We start from the raw sequence: 12,674 nt of genomic DNA, 5'->3' as shown, positions 1-12,674 counted from the left end.
CTGAACAAGCCAACCTTGACAACATTAAAGAGGATCTAGGAATAGGCAGAGGCAGAATTCTGGACTGCATAATTGAGGATGTGCAGCATATGTGAAGACATCAATTTTTAGTTTCAGCATTCAAGTCCTTTTGTGAACCTAGCTGGAAATTCTGATCCAGGAACACACACAGTACCCAGGAAAACAGCTCAGTAGGTGTCAACTTGGTTAACCAAATTCCCAGTAAATGATGCAAACTTCAAACCATACTTATCATTCTCAGCAATAACCATCTAGTTTCTGATCTTGTTTATTTTCTTAAGGGTGAAAATACAAAAGAAGATGACCCACAGAAAATTGAGGCCAATAAGAAGGCAGAGCCTTTACCAAAAGAAGAAGGTCAGTAAACCATTTATGAGTGCTCCAAGATTATCTGAAAAAAATATATGTATACTGAAACAACTGTAAACAAAATTGTTCCTCTTAAAATTGCTGAGGAGCTGGCCTTATTTTTCATTTCTGGGAAAAATTAAGAACTCTGAATTCTCACTGACTTTGAGCCAGTGACTTGCTGCAGGAATACCAGTACTATTCAACCATCATAAAAAGGCAACAAACTTTTCAAGCTTTTTACAAACTCCATTGGCTTGTCCACTTTTATCAGTCAGTCTAACAAAACCTATTTTCTAATACTGTAAGCCTGATTTCTTCTTAGGAATTCTTAAAATAAAGACATTTACTGGCTTAAGTAAGAGAACTGCATATTTCAGTGCATCATCATATGTATAAAAAAATAAAAATTAGAAAAACACTAGCCTACATGATATTCAAATCTATTGAGGAACATGATTGAGTTGTTATTCTACAAACAGAAGAACTCAATGCTATTAAAGATGATTTGCCATCACAAGATTTCCACGTCTGGATTAAGGAGCTCAGGGTAGTAATACAGGGTAATTATTTCCCTGAACAGCTGATTGCTGGGAGCTGTGACAGCTGGCCATGGCTATTCTGCTTCTTCATATACCTATTTATTTATTTTAATAGACATACCTTATATCAGAATACCATAGCTCTGAAAGAAAGAAATCAAACAAGCAAAAAAACCAACCACATAGAATGAATACTGCAACAGCTACCAAAACAAAGTGTAAGGATGAGTAAAGCAATAACCATTCATTGACCATGACCCCCACATCTGCAGTATCTTTTTCCATCCTCCAGTAGGAAAGGAAAGCATAGAGCCTATGCTTTTTTACTACCTCATCCTTTTTCTTTGTGGGGACAATTCAGGTTCCTTTCAGTAAACCTTCCACTTTCTGTCCATAAGTTATCTTTCTAAGAGAAGAACACTACAAAAAGATCACAAGGAAACTTGTATGATCACTTCTTGCACTTCGTATAACTGTAACTAGTATCACAATCCCTTTCCTCATATCATGAAAGTTTGAACAAAGTCCATTGAACGTAATTATCCTATTATAAAATGACTGTATTACTAAATCAATAATTAAAAAATCTGAATGGATTAACTGTAACTGTAAGCCAACCACTGTAAAATCAAGTCAGATGTTACGTGTTTCTCTAGCAACATTAAGTCACAGATGCTACTCCATGGCAGAATGAAATATGGTTATAGAAAATTTTTCTGCTTCAATCCAAAATCTGATTTGGTTTTATATTGTTAAGAAAATTCGTGAATCCATATTTCAAGGTACCAATTACTGCTTTTTTCCACTTCTAAAATTAAAAATATGAGAAGTAGTGGCACAGAAACAACTACTTCACTAATTAATGTAGAACAGTGTAGCAGTTAGCAGTGCAGAAACTCTGCTTGTTTTTAAAATCCACAGTTCTCTGGAAGTCTAAAAGTCCTATTTTCAAACAACCAGAAGAGAGCTTCTCTTTTGCATATGGGTAGTAGCAAGTTAGACAGTGGATGTACAATCCAAAGCACTTGCAAAGGTACCACACTGAATAAGGAAGCCCGTTATCTCAGGGAATAAAAGCGAGGCTAGTATCAAGCAGTTCATGCCAAGGCTGCTGCAATAAATAAAGTCTCCTGCAATACTTAGTAGACTTTGTAAAAAGTCTAAAATCCCATAGTCAGCTGCTAGAAGAAGAAAACAAATAAGTTCTGTGGAGAAGCAAATGACAAGAGACTAGACACAGCATTTTGTGATGTATGTATGTATTTGGACAGAATTTTCAAAAGTACAGCCATAGCTCAACCAAAACTAGATAAAAGAGACCAGTTAAGGTGAGGGATTAAAACTAGACAGAGAAAAGGTTTTATGAGATATCTAAGTAACTTCTCTGGTTTAATCAGCATGAAACAGATCAGTAAAACCTCTAATCACAAGATCTTGGTGCAGCTCCACCATCCTGAAATGCAAACCAGCATCCTGAGGAGAGCTCATCTTCACCCCTTCTTTTCACATGTCCAAAAGCAGCCATCACCTTCTCCCTTCCTCCTAGCACTTCACAAGGCAGCCTGATGTCCCCTGCACTCAGGAGGCACAATTGGTTGAAACCTGGCTATCTCTTAGCAGCACCTCTTACTTTTGGCTTCATTGCTGGCTGCTCATTGCCCCTCCCCACCTCCTCAGTTGCCTGCACTCATTAATTGCTTTGTGATAGCTCCTGCATAATTAGCTCATTCTGTAATTCACTGTGCTAAGTGAATTTATTTCATAATGGATTCATTTTTTAATTTTTCCCTGTATTACTTTATGTACTCAACAAACTATGATTCACCTAATTAGAGGTTATCTGTGATATTGAATCCAAGTGCTATAATTTCTTTGCATACTTATCACCTGCCATAACTGACTGGCTATACAAATGCTTCACTTGTTTTACACACTGTTTTTCAGTATCTCTGCTGACGGTTACACTATTTAGAAAGTCATGTCCAGTCTCCACCTGCTAGCACGTCTGTTTTATCATCCTCCATAGTCCTGCTAACAACTGTATGATTCTTCCCAATCCGTCCTTTTTCTTTCCCTAAGCTCTAAGCTCTTCTTATCATCATACATAAAGCTCTTCTAGAGCCTGTTCTCCTTTCATTTACCTTCTCACTTTTCCCTCCGTAGAAACTGTCCTACTGAATTCCAATACCCTGTCTTTCAGTCTTCCTACCTCTACTAAAATAGCAGATCTCTCAAAGACTTTGTCCGGATTCATAGTCATATTTATGAAGCTTCCACTAAAGCCCAAGTTGTCATATCTTTGTTATTGATAGAATAGAGTGAGAAAGCCAGTCTAAAGCTATCATAGATATTTCTATATATGACAAAATTGCACAGCTGGATCATAAAGTAGACATAGCATCCCATTTAGGAGACTATCATACAAATTTTCAAAGATATTTAGCATTTTCAGAGATGAGATGCTTTGGAAAATATGTATAAAGTATTATATACCCATTTCCAAGTGAAATGCAAGTGCCATGCTACAGTATAAATAGGAGTTTGATGCCTTTGTTAGACTCACAAAATCCATATTTCAAGTGAGAAGCCCAGGTAGAATAAAAAAAATAATAAATTAATACAAATTTAATCACCATCTCTGAATGCCTAGCACCTCTAAGTCAGGACAGCTCTAAAGGAATTTTAATCCACTCCAGGTTCTCTCCCAAAAAGTACACTGAGATACTCAATGAACATTCACTTTTCCACTAAATGTTTGGCTAAACAAATAAAAATAGCTGCCACCTTTTGTATGCTAGCCTAGCTGTTGTGGGGACTCTTTCATCATAACGCAGTTCAAATCTAAATTTTTCATACGCCAGTGCCCTAACTTCCCAACTAAAATCTGGACTAGAGAGTTAGGGGAGGAAATTTTGTAATCTTCCTAATTGCTGTGCCACTGTGCACAAATAAACTCAAAACCTGTGAAGACTGAGAAAGCAGTACAACACAGAGGCTGGATCTAACCTAGGAGTTACTTGAAATACTAACCTAAGCTTGTAGGAGGGAAGAAGAACTTTGATTTCAGGAAATATTTACATTAAAACATTTCTCAGGAGCTAAAACCTGCTTGTGGCTGGTTATGAATCTGGCTCTTAAGCTATTTTACAAAATCCGGCCCATAGAACATTAAATCCAGGGTATTTCAAAAAACACAGATTAAATGCAGCATTTTGATATAACGCACTGCAGCTCAATGAGCCAAACCTGTCAGTGTAGACACTTCTATGCAATAATCTTGTTCCTTGTCTTCTGATCCTTTATACTCTTCACTGGCACACAGTCAACAGACAACTATTATTCTGATAGAATGTATTTTTTCAAGATTATCCAGAACTTGAATATGTTTAATCAGCTTGCTTCCACTCCTGCTGATGCGAAGCTTTTTAATTCCTTTCAGATATCCATTTTTCATGTGAATGACAGGGCTAAAAGCTGGGAAAACAAACTCAGCTTTTTTAAATTATCCTTCTTTTTGTTGTTATTAATATGCAAAATAAGCTGTTGTAATACTATGGTCAGCCACTGAAGATGAGATTTGTAAATCTTCTTATTGTTTTGCTTCAAGCCCACTGGTTTCTGGACCATTTTATCTTGCACAGAGCATTTGTTCCAAAAGTTTTACTTGGAAAATTACAAACCTATGTATTTTGTAATGTCAGAAATTAATTTTACCACCTTCTTCCATAGGTTTCCCTTCTATTTAGGTTTCTAGGCATTTTTATTACCCTGCAGCCACATTTTCAAGTATTTGTGGACGTGTCTGAGTGGCAAGGACAATCTGGCAAATTACTTTGACAGAAGTAATGCAGGAATTTTGTAGATCTGGGGCTGGGGCAATCCCAAGTGTTTATAAAGACTGGATGAAGAAGACCTTGAGAGCAGCCCTGCGGAGAAGGACCCTGGGGGTCCTGGTAGACAAGAAGCTGGACGTGAGCCAGCAGTGTGCGCTTGCAGCCCGAAAGACCAACTGTGTCCTGAGCTGCATTAAAAAAGGAGCAGCCAGCAGGGAGAGAGAGGTGATTGTCCTCCTCTACTCAGCTCTTGTGAGGCCCCATCTGCAGTACAGGAAGGATGTGGGGCTCTTCGAGCAGGTCCAGAGGAGGGCCACAGAGATGATCAGAGCTGTCTGATCCAGCTGATGATAGCTGGAGCACCTCTCCTATGAGGAAAGGTTGAGGGAACTGGGCTTGTTTAGCTTGGAGATGAGAAGGCTCTGGGGAGACCTCATTGCATCCTTCCAGTACTTGAAGGGAGCTTATAAACAGGAGGGGCAACAGCTGCTTAGGAGGGTGGATAGTGATAGGACAAGGGGGAATGGTCTTAAACTGAGACAGGGGAGGTTTAGGTTAGATATTAGGAAGTTTTTCACACAGAGGGTGGTGACACACTGGAACAGGTTGCCCAAGGAGGTTGTGGATGCCCCATGCCTGGAGACACTCAAGGCCAGGCTGGATGTGGCTCTGGGCAGCCTGGTCTAGTGAATGGTGACCCTGCACATAGCAGAGGGGTTGAAACTAGATGAACACAAAGGGTGATCCCTTTCAACCCAGGCCATTCTATGATTCTGTGATTCTATGATTCTATGATTATATTTCCCACTCTAAAACTTCAAATACAAAGTCATTCTTTATGCCTGCTATTTAAGAGAATCTTCTCTATATCTGATAACATTTAAGAGCCTTTTTGAGACTTTTAACCATAGTTATAATTTTCAACCAGAGGAAAAGACAAAAATTACTGATTTGAAGTGCCATATTAAGGAATATGTCGCTAAGATAGAGAAAAGACTCAAATAGAAGAAAACAGCATGCTCATTCAGGCATTATGCTCAGCCCCTCTGTCCCTACATTGGTCTTAGGAAGGAATTAGGGGAAGGAATTGTCCTGGTAAGCCTGGAGAGGTTGTAATTGCCCTTTGCAAGCCTAGGGCCTTTGAAGAACTGCAAGAATAGGACTGAGAAATAGAAAAAATGATGAATCAGCACACGGTGATTGACTATGTACTTCTGTATGCTAAACATTTACTGTTTTAGGAAATAAATTTGTATATATGCTCTACCGTTCAAAGGGTCATTATAACCCTCATGGTCACAAGTTAACATATATCCATGGGATTTTAGAGTCCTTTGTTCTCACTGTTTATTGTCTGAAGAGAAGTCTGCAACCCTTCCCTGGGGCTTGGCTCATGACAGATTTTTGATTGCACAAATAGTTAAGTATGCTCAAGACTGAACAATCTAGAAGAGTCAAAAATGATTATAGTGAGAGCAATGACACTGCAGTGCTGTGTCCTGGCACTGGCAAATATCCCTGTGTCCCTGTGGAAAAACACATGTGTGAGTTTGGAAGAGAAAATCAAATTAATTTGGAAAAACTGTAAAAGCACTCTATCCAAAACAGTAATGTGAAAAGTGAACCTAAGAACGGCTTTATGAAAACAAGAACAAGGGAGCTGCACAGCCTGGTCAAGTGGTTGGCAACCCTGCCCATGGCAGGGGGTTGGAACTAGATGACCTTTATGGTCCCTTCCAACCTAAGCCATTCTGTGATTCAATTATATCAGTGGGCTATTCCACTGTTACAGGAAATAATTTTAAAAAATCAACCCCCTTTCCAAATTAGGCCTGGAACCATCTGTTTTGAAAACTGCCTTAGATTTTCGCACCTTGGCATAATTCTGCCTTCTTTTGCACACTCATTACTTCTTTATCATGTTCAAATTTATGTAAAGCCAATAGAAGTTTTATTGGCTGCTGCATAAGACTTGCCATCCATTTGATGGATTGTCATCTATTTTAGAAATCAACTCCTGTGCTCTGAATGTTCTCTAAAATGACTAACACATTGTTCCTTAAAGGCATTCCCTTGAAGCTGGTCTCAGAAGTCAGAGTGGTATGATTTAGATTTTCTAAGTACTGAGGAGTGTCTAAGGCTTTTTAAATGTGAGTACACTGATAACACTCCCAACTTTACACAGAAAGAAGCAACTAAAACTTGACATACAGCTGGCAGTGATGCCAGGCCCAGATATCCTAACGCAAATAAGCTTTGTGCTTGTACTGAAAATTTATGAACTCTAACAACTCATGGAAGTTTGGAATATTCATCAATTAAAATGCTTTCCATTAGTCTAAGTGCAGACAGCATTTAATGATCTGTGTAAGCTGAGACCTCAGAATGAGTATCTTCAGAGTTCTTAGCAGGCTGAGAAGCCATTATCCTTCTCAGCTGGGATGCTTATATACAAGAACCTTACAATTTGCTCCTTGGTAGTCTTCCTGTGCAGTATACATGTTGCAGTGGCAGAGACAGATTGTTTCATCCAAGAGCCTGTTATTCTATGTAGTGTGTGTACACTGATACTATATTTCAAAAGAATGGCCTCATGAAGTCAATCATCTGTTTTTTGTCCCCCAGTACACTTTAGTTTTTCATCAAAAAGAATTCTAGGGGTGTGTGACTGGTTTCCTTTAGAGTAAATGGTGGAGAGGCCCTGGCACAGGCCTCCCAGGGAAGCTGTGGTGCCCTATCCCTGGAGGCACTCAAGGCCAGGTTGGATGGGGCCCTGGGCAGCCTGAGCTGATGGGGGGGCAGCCCTGCTCACAGCAGGGGGTTGGAACTGGATGATGTCTAAGATCTCTTTCAACTCAAGTTATTCTGTGATTCTACGATGAAAATAAATCAGAAGAAGCACTTCAGGAGTATATCTATTTAACTCGTCCTGCTGATAGTGACTCAGTTCTGAGGATCACAGTAAACCCAATTTGACATACAACAACTTCAAACATATACTTCAGCCTTCAGCATCATTTCAATGTATTGATTGTTCCTATCAGGTTGCAATTCTTGTCTAGCATAGGTGTAATCAGAGGCAGGTGCTATAATAAAGAAAACACCCAATGAGACAGAGATATGCTGACGTTAGTCTTCCTGTCACTTATGAGTTCATGGGCTTTTTTGGTGGTTTTTTTTTTTTTTTTCAGATAATTGGGAAACTAAAATTGCTGATTTCAGAAGGGAGCAGAAACAGTAGATAGAGCAAAAAATTTTGGCGTTTTCCCCCTCCTTTTCTACACTGCGCTATGTTGACCACAAAACCACAGGAGGCTTATGTGCCAAGGAAAGCATAGAGCCAATAGTATCATTTGTAGACATCCTCTGGGATCAATGGAATTTTAACAGGTTAAGGAGAATTTAATAGATTTCTCTCTGAATCAGTATCAAGAGCCACAGATTAGTCAGTTAAAAATACATCACAAAATGCCTTTATTTTCTGTAAGTAGAGCTACTCCTCCTAGGTTTTCTTACAGAGGATATCAGTGAAATTCCTTGGAGAAATATATTTTATTTCATTATGAAAATATATTCACTGCATTGGAAGCCTGAAACCATTTTAAAATACTTCCCTTGACGTACATACACACACACACACATATATATATATATATATATAAAGGTGGTTCTTTTTCTAGAACTCAAAGAGAAATATGTGAACTGTCTAATCAAATGGTAGGGAATCCTTCCATTCCATCTTGAACCTTCCCAGTGACAGTAACAGCAGCAGATCTCTGCTGACCTTACCTCCCTGTACATAGTTTATTCTTTTCCTTAAGAACCCTCAGGTGGACCCTTCACGCAAGAGGAAATATTCCCCAGTATAGATTTCCAATAGAATTTTCCTCAAGATGGTACTGAGATACTAACTGCTGCAGATAGGAAACAATAATCTTCATTTCTATTAGGTGGGCAAAATATTGTTATCAATTTAAGCCATAAATCCTACTGAATGTCAGAGTTTTAAATGGAATTCCTCTCAAAAATCTTCCCAGCTTACAGCTGATAAGTAAGACAAATCCTGCTGGTTGTTTTTTCATACTTCACATTGCTACGTTTCTCCCAAGGACTATTAGAAAATTAACCCCCTAAACTTGCTAAGCCAAAACAACCAGCATGTTAGGGAACATGTATTTCTTTGCCTTCCCTTCAGTTCCTTGTCTGACTCTGGCTTGAGCATTTCCTGCATTTTCTTACTCCACACTTACTCCACACTCCACACTTTGATCCTGGTTAAGACACTAATTCCTGTCAGAGTAGCCATCCCACCAGGCATCCTCACTTCTTAACCCAATTGCTAAGAAAAGAATTCTCTCTAGAAATGCCTGACTGGTTCTGTAAACAGTTGTTCATCCTGTAAAATCTGAAATTCAGCTCAAAAAAATCATGCCTGTTCAGAATAGATGCGTGGGAAAAATAAATAATTAAATAAATAAATAAATCCCAAACCTGAATAAATGGCGATATAGGGAGTAGTTTGGGTTATCTGGTGCTGTAAACAAACCAACCCGTTCTCCTTCACTCAGTTTTGTTTCAGTGCCTTTGAAGCAATCACCTTCCAGCTGGGCAGCTTAACAGTTTACTGCTGTGGCTGCTTGTACCCCTCTGAAATGAATAACTCCCTAAATAAGGAGATTAGCTATCAGAAAATTAGTCTTATGTTATCTATCAAAAATACTCAAGGTTTTACTTCCTTTGAGCTGTCTTGAATTTAAAATACTACATAAACAACAGAGTCCTGATTTATTTGCTATGATGTCTCCATGCCAAGCTTTTTCCTCTGTAATCATATTACTTAGAGTATTTATGAAGGCTGGGTTTGTTTCTCCTTTATGCAAAGTGGCGGACTGATGACAGCTTTCAAATTATTTTTCACCATGAACATTTAAAATAAATAAATAAGACTAATTGGAAGAATTAATCACATAAGTTATCTTAAGTGGCAAGATAATATACAATTTGCATACAGGAAAGTATGCAAAACAAACTTCTTCCTAAATTTCTTTTAAAAATTCTTGTAATAAAAATGAAGCAGACTAGCCAAGGTTGTACATACTCATATCCATAATGATGTGTTTTAATCGTAATTTACTCAGCAACAAATGGGACTATCATGGCAGCTGAAGCAACAAGAGATATAATGCAGTTCAAACACTGGGACATAAATAATGTCATCAGCATTTGCTATGCCTAAGCAAATAAACTGCTCTTCATCTTTCCTCCTGTATTTCATGAGGTATATCTCAGCAGACCTATCTATCTGTCCTCTATTTTTTAAATATGTACACGCTATAGTTCTGCTATACTGCACATGTTCTTGTTGCTTATAAATTTAGAAGAGTTGTGTATTGATCATTGTTGAGCTGTTTACATGGGCATTGAGATTAAGAATCACAGTAAGTTTCATATTCTAAAAGATACTCTCAGCATAAACATGTTCTGTTCAATTCACAGTGAAATAAATTTATGCAGGAAATCATTCAAAAGCCAGGTCTCAGTGTCAGTGTCACAACCACTGAAGAGATAATGGAAGCCAAGTTCTGATTCCTCTAAAACTGCTTTCATAATTTTTAAAAAATTGGTATTCAGAAATTAAAATTTATTTCCAAATGCAGAGGGAGTTCCAGAAAAAGCAGCCAAGTCTTCACAAACTTCACAAACTGAAAAATCAACCGAACCAGCTAAGACAACTCAACAAGAACAGCATCAGCTCAATAATGGAAAAGAAGATGCCAAGTGAGTAAAGTCAGTTTGAAAACATGAAGTTTTTTTTTCCTGTTACCCTGACTGTACACTTCTGTGTGCAGTATTTCAGTTCTTAGGAATGTCTCAAGTACTGTAAAGATCTAAAGAGCATTATTTCAGTTCTGAGGCAACCACTTTTACCCAGTATTCATTTACTATGTGCTTTTGATAGATTGTTTGATACCTCATTCTAAATTTCAGGAGTAAGGAAAAGGATTTTCTTAATATCCATATAAAATAACTCTAGCAATTCTGATAATTATTATTATTCTACCTTAGCAAAGGTGTAAGCCCCAGATTCCTTCTGTGAATAGATGGAAAGTTTGTCATATCATCCTAGCTTGAAAGATTTTTACCCTGTACATACTTTTGCTGAGTTATACTCTTAAATCACCATTAGAACACGCGGGCAGTTGATAAGAACACTCTTTTCCTGAGAAGAGACAAATGAATATAACAATAATTGTTCTGCAGAGAAAAAGCCCTTCAGGAGAAAATACTGGGTCATTCTACCTTTGGAAAAAAACATAGGTAAAGGTTTGTTTTACTGAAATAGGATTGAGAGAGAAATCCAAGAATGTATAATCCTGTAATAATCTATATTTAATACAGCACCATAGATTCATAGAATATCCAGGGTTGGAACCCCTCTCCAAAAGGAACCTGGAACAAATGTCTGCTAAGAATTTAGAGGTTAGACCCAGCTTCCAAATTAGAACAAGTTGATCAGAGCTTTGTCCAGTCTAGGTTTGAATCTTCACAGATGGATAATCTATAGTTTCTCTTGGCGATCTGGTCTACCTCATTCGTTGCCTTTTTGCTGTAATCCTCCAAGAACAGTCTGGATTCATATTCTCTAAAACCACTCATGGAGTAGTAGAACACGGCAATTACCTCTATCTTCTCAACTCTTCAGCTCTGGTCTGAACAAATCCAAATTTCTCAGTGTCTCCTCGTACATCTTGTCCCCAGTCATCCCAATAACCTTAAGCTACTGTTGTACCATGTTGTCAGTGCCTTTTTTTTATGGGAAAAGCTACAGCTGAACACAGATATCATCTCACAAACATCATAAATGTACAAATAACCACTCTCCCTCAATCAGCCGGCTATGCTTTTTCTAAAGCATTAGAAGTGACCAGCCCTCATTGCTGCAAGAACACACTGGATAATACAGATTATTTAAAATGGATTCATATTAAATTTGGCCTGCCAGGACCCTCAGATCCTTTTATGCAAAGCTGTTTTCAACTTAGTCAGCCTCAAGCCTTTAGAACTTGCATGGGGTTAATCCAGGTGCAGGAATGTGTCTTTGCTCAGCTTCACGAAGTTCTTGCTGTCCAGTCCCAGGCCGCTGAGATCCCTTTGAAAAGAAAATTATGGATATATTCAGTTCATAACAGGGTAGAAACTCCTCCCACTTGCTTTTGCGTTCTATTATTTTGATTATCCTGATGACATAAACCAGAAGTATTTTCCTGACATGTAGTTATTTAATTTACAGAAAAGACTGGCTATTTCCTTTCCTGCACCACCACAGACTTTGTAGTGCAGTGACAAGCAATAATGAAGCAAAATACTAATGCATATGCCTCCATAAAATAATACATGCAACAAAAACAGCTCTGACTAACGTGTCTAAAAATATGATAAATAACTTGGTAATTTGAATGTGAATCAGTAGGTCAACAATGAACACCAAGATTAAGCTACCTCCTTTTTTTGTCACTGTAGGATATGTTATTATATATTTACAGTTCCACTGGTAAGTTCTGTAACCGTGGTTAACACAATTACAATATTCTTATGAAACAAAGGGCATGTTGCTTGTTAGTAGAAGAGAAAACCTGCCTGTTAAAATGAAATTTAAAATGTTTATATTAAACATTCTCAGAGCTCTTCTGACTCACTGTCGTGCATGCATGCAGTTAGATGCATCTAGCCAGTCTAATTAGAACAGCTTCTAAAAAGACAATACATCCTTGGCAAATTCCACTGTCAAAACAGTTAGCCGCTCAATTCTGCAGTAGGGCTTGGGAGGCATGGCACTGGTGTCATCACATCTGTATGAAACTAAGCTAAACAGATCTATTATAAAGCTTTCAGAGCTGGAGGGAGAATCATTTTAAAATGGAGCATTTTC

Source organism: Gallus gallus, chromosome 2, assembly GCF_016699485.2.
Source record: "Gallus gallus isolate bGalGal1 chromosome 2, bGalGal1.mat.broiler.GRCg7b, whole genome shotgun sequence".
NCBI classification, from domain to species: Eukaryota; Metazoa; Chordata; class Aves; order Galliformes; family Phasianidae; genus Gallus; species Gallus gallus.
This window is presented reverse-complemented; position numbering follows the sequence as displayed.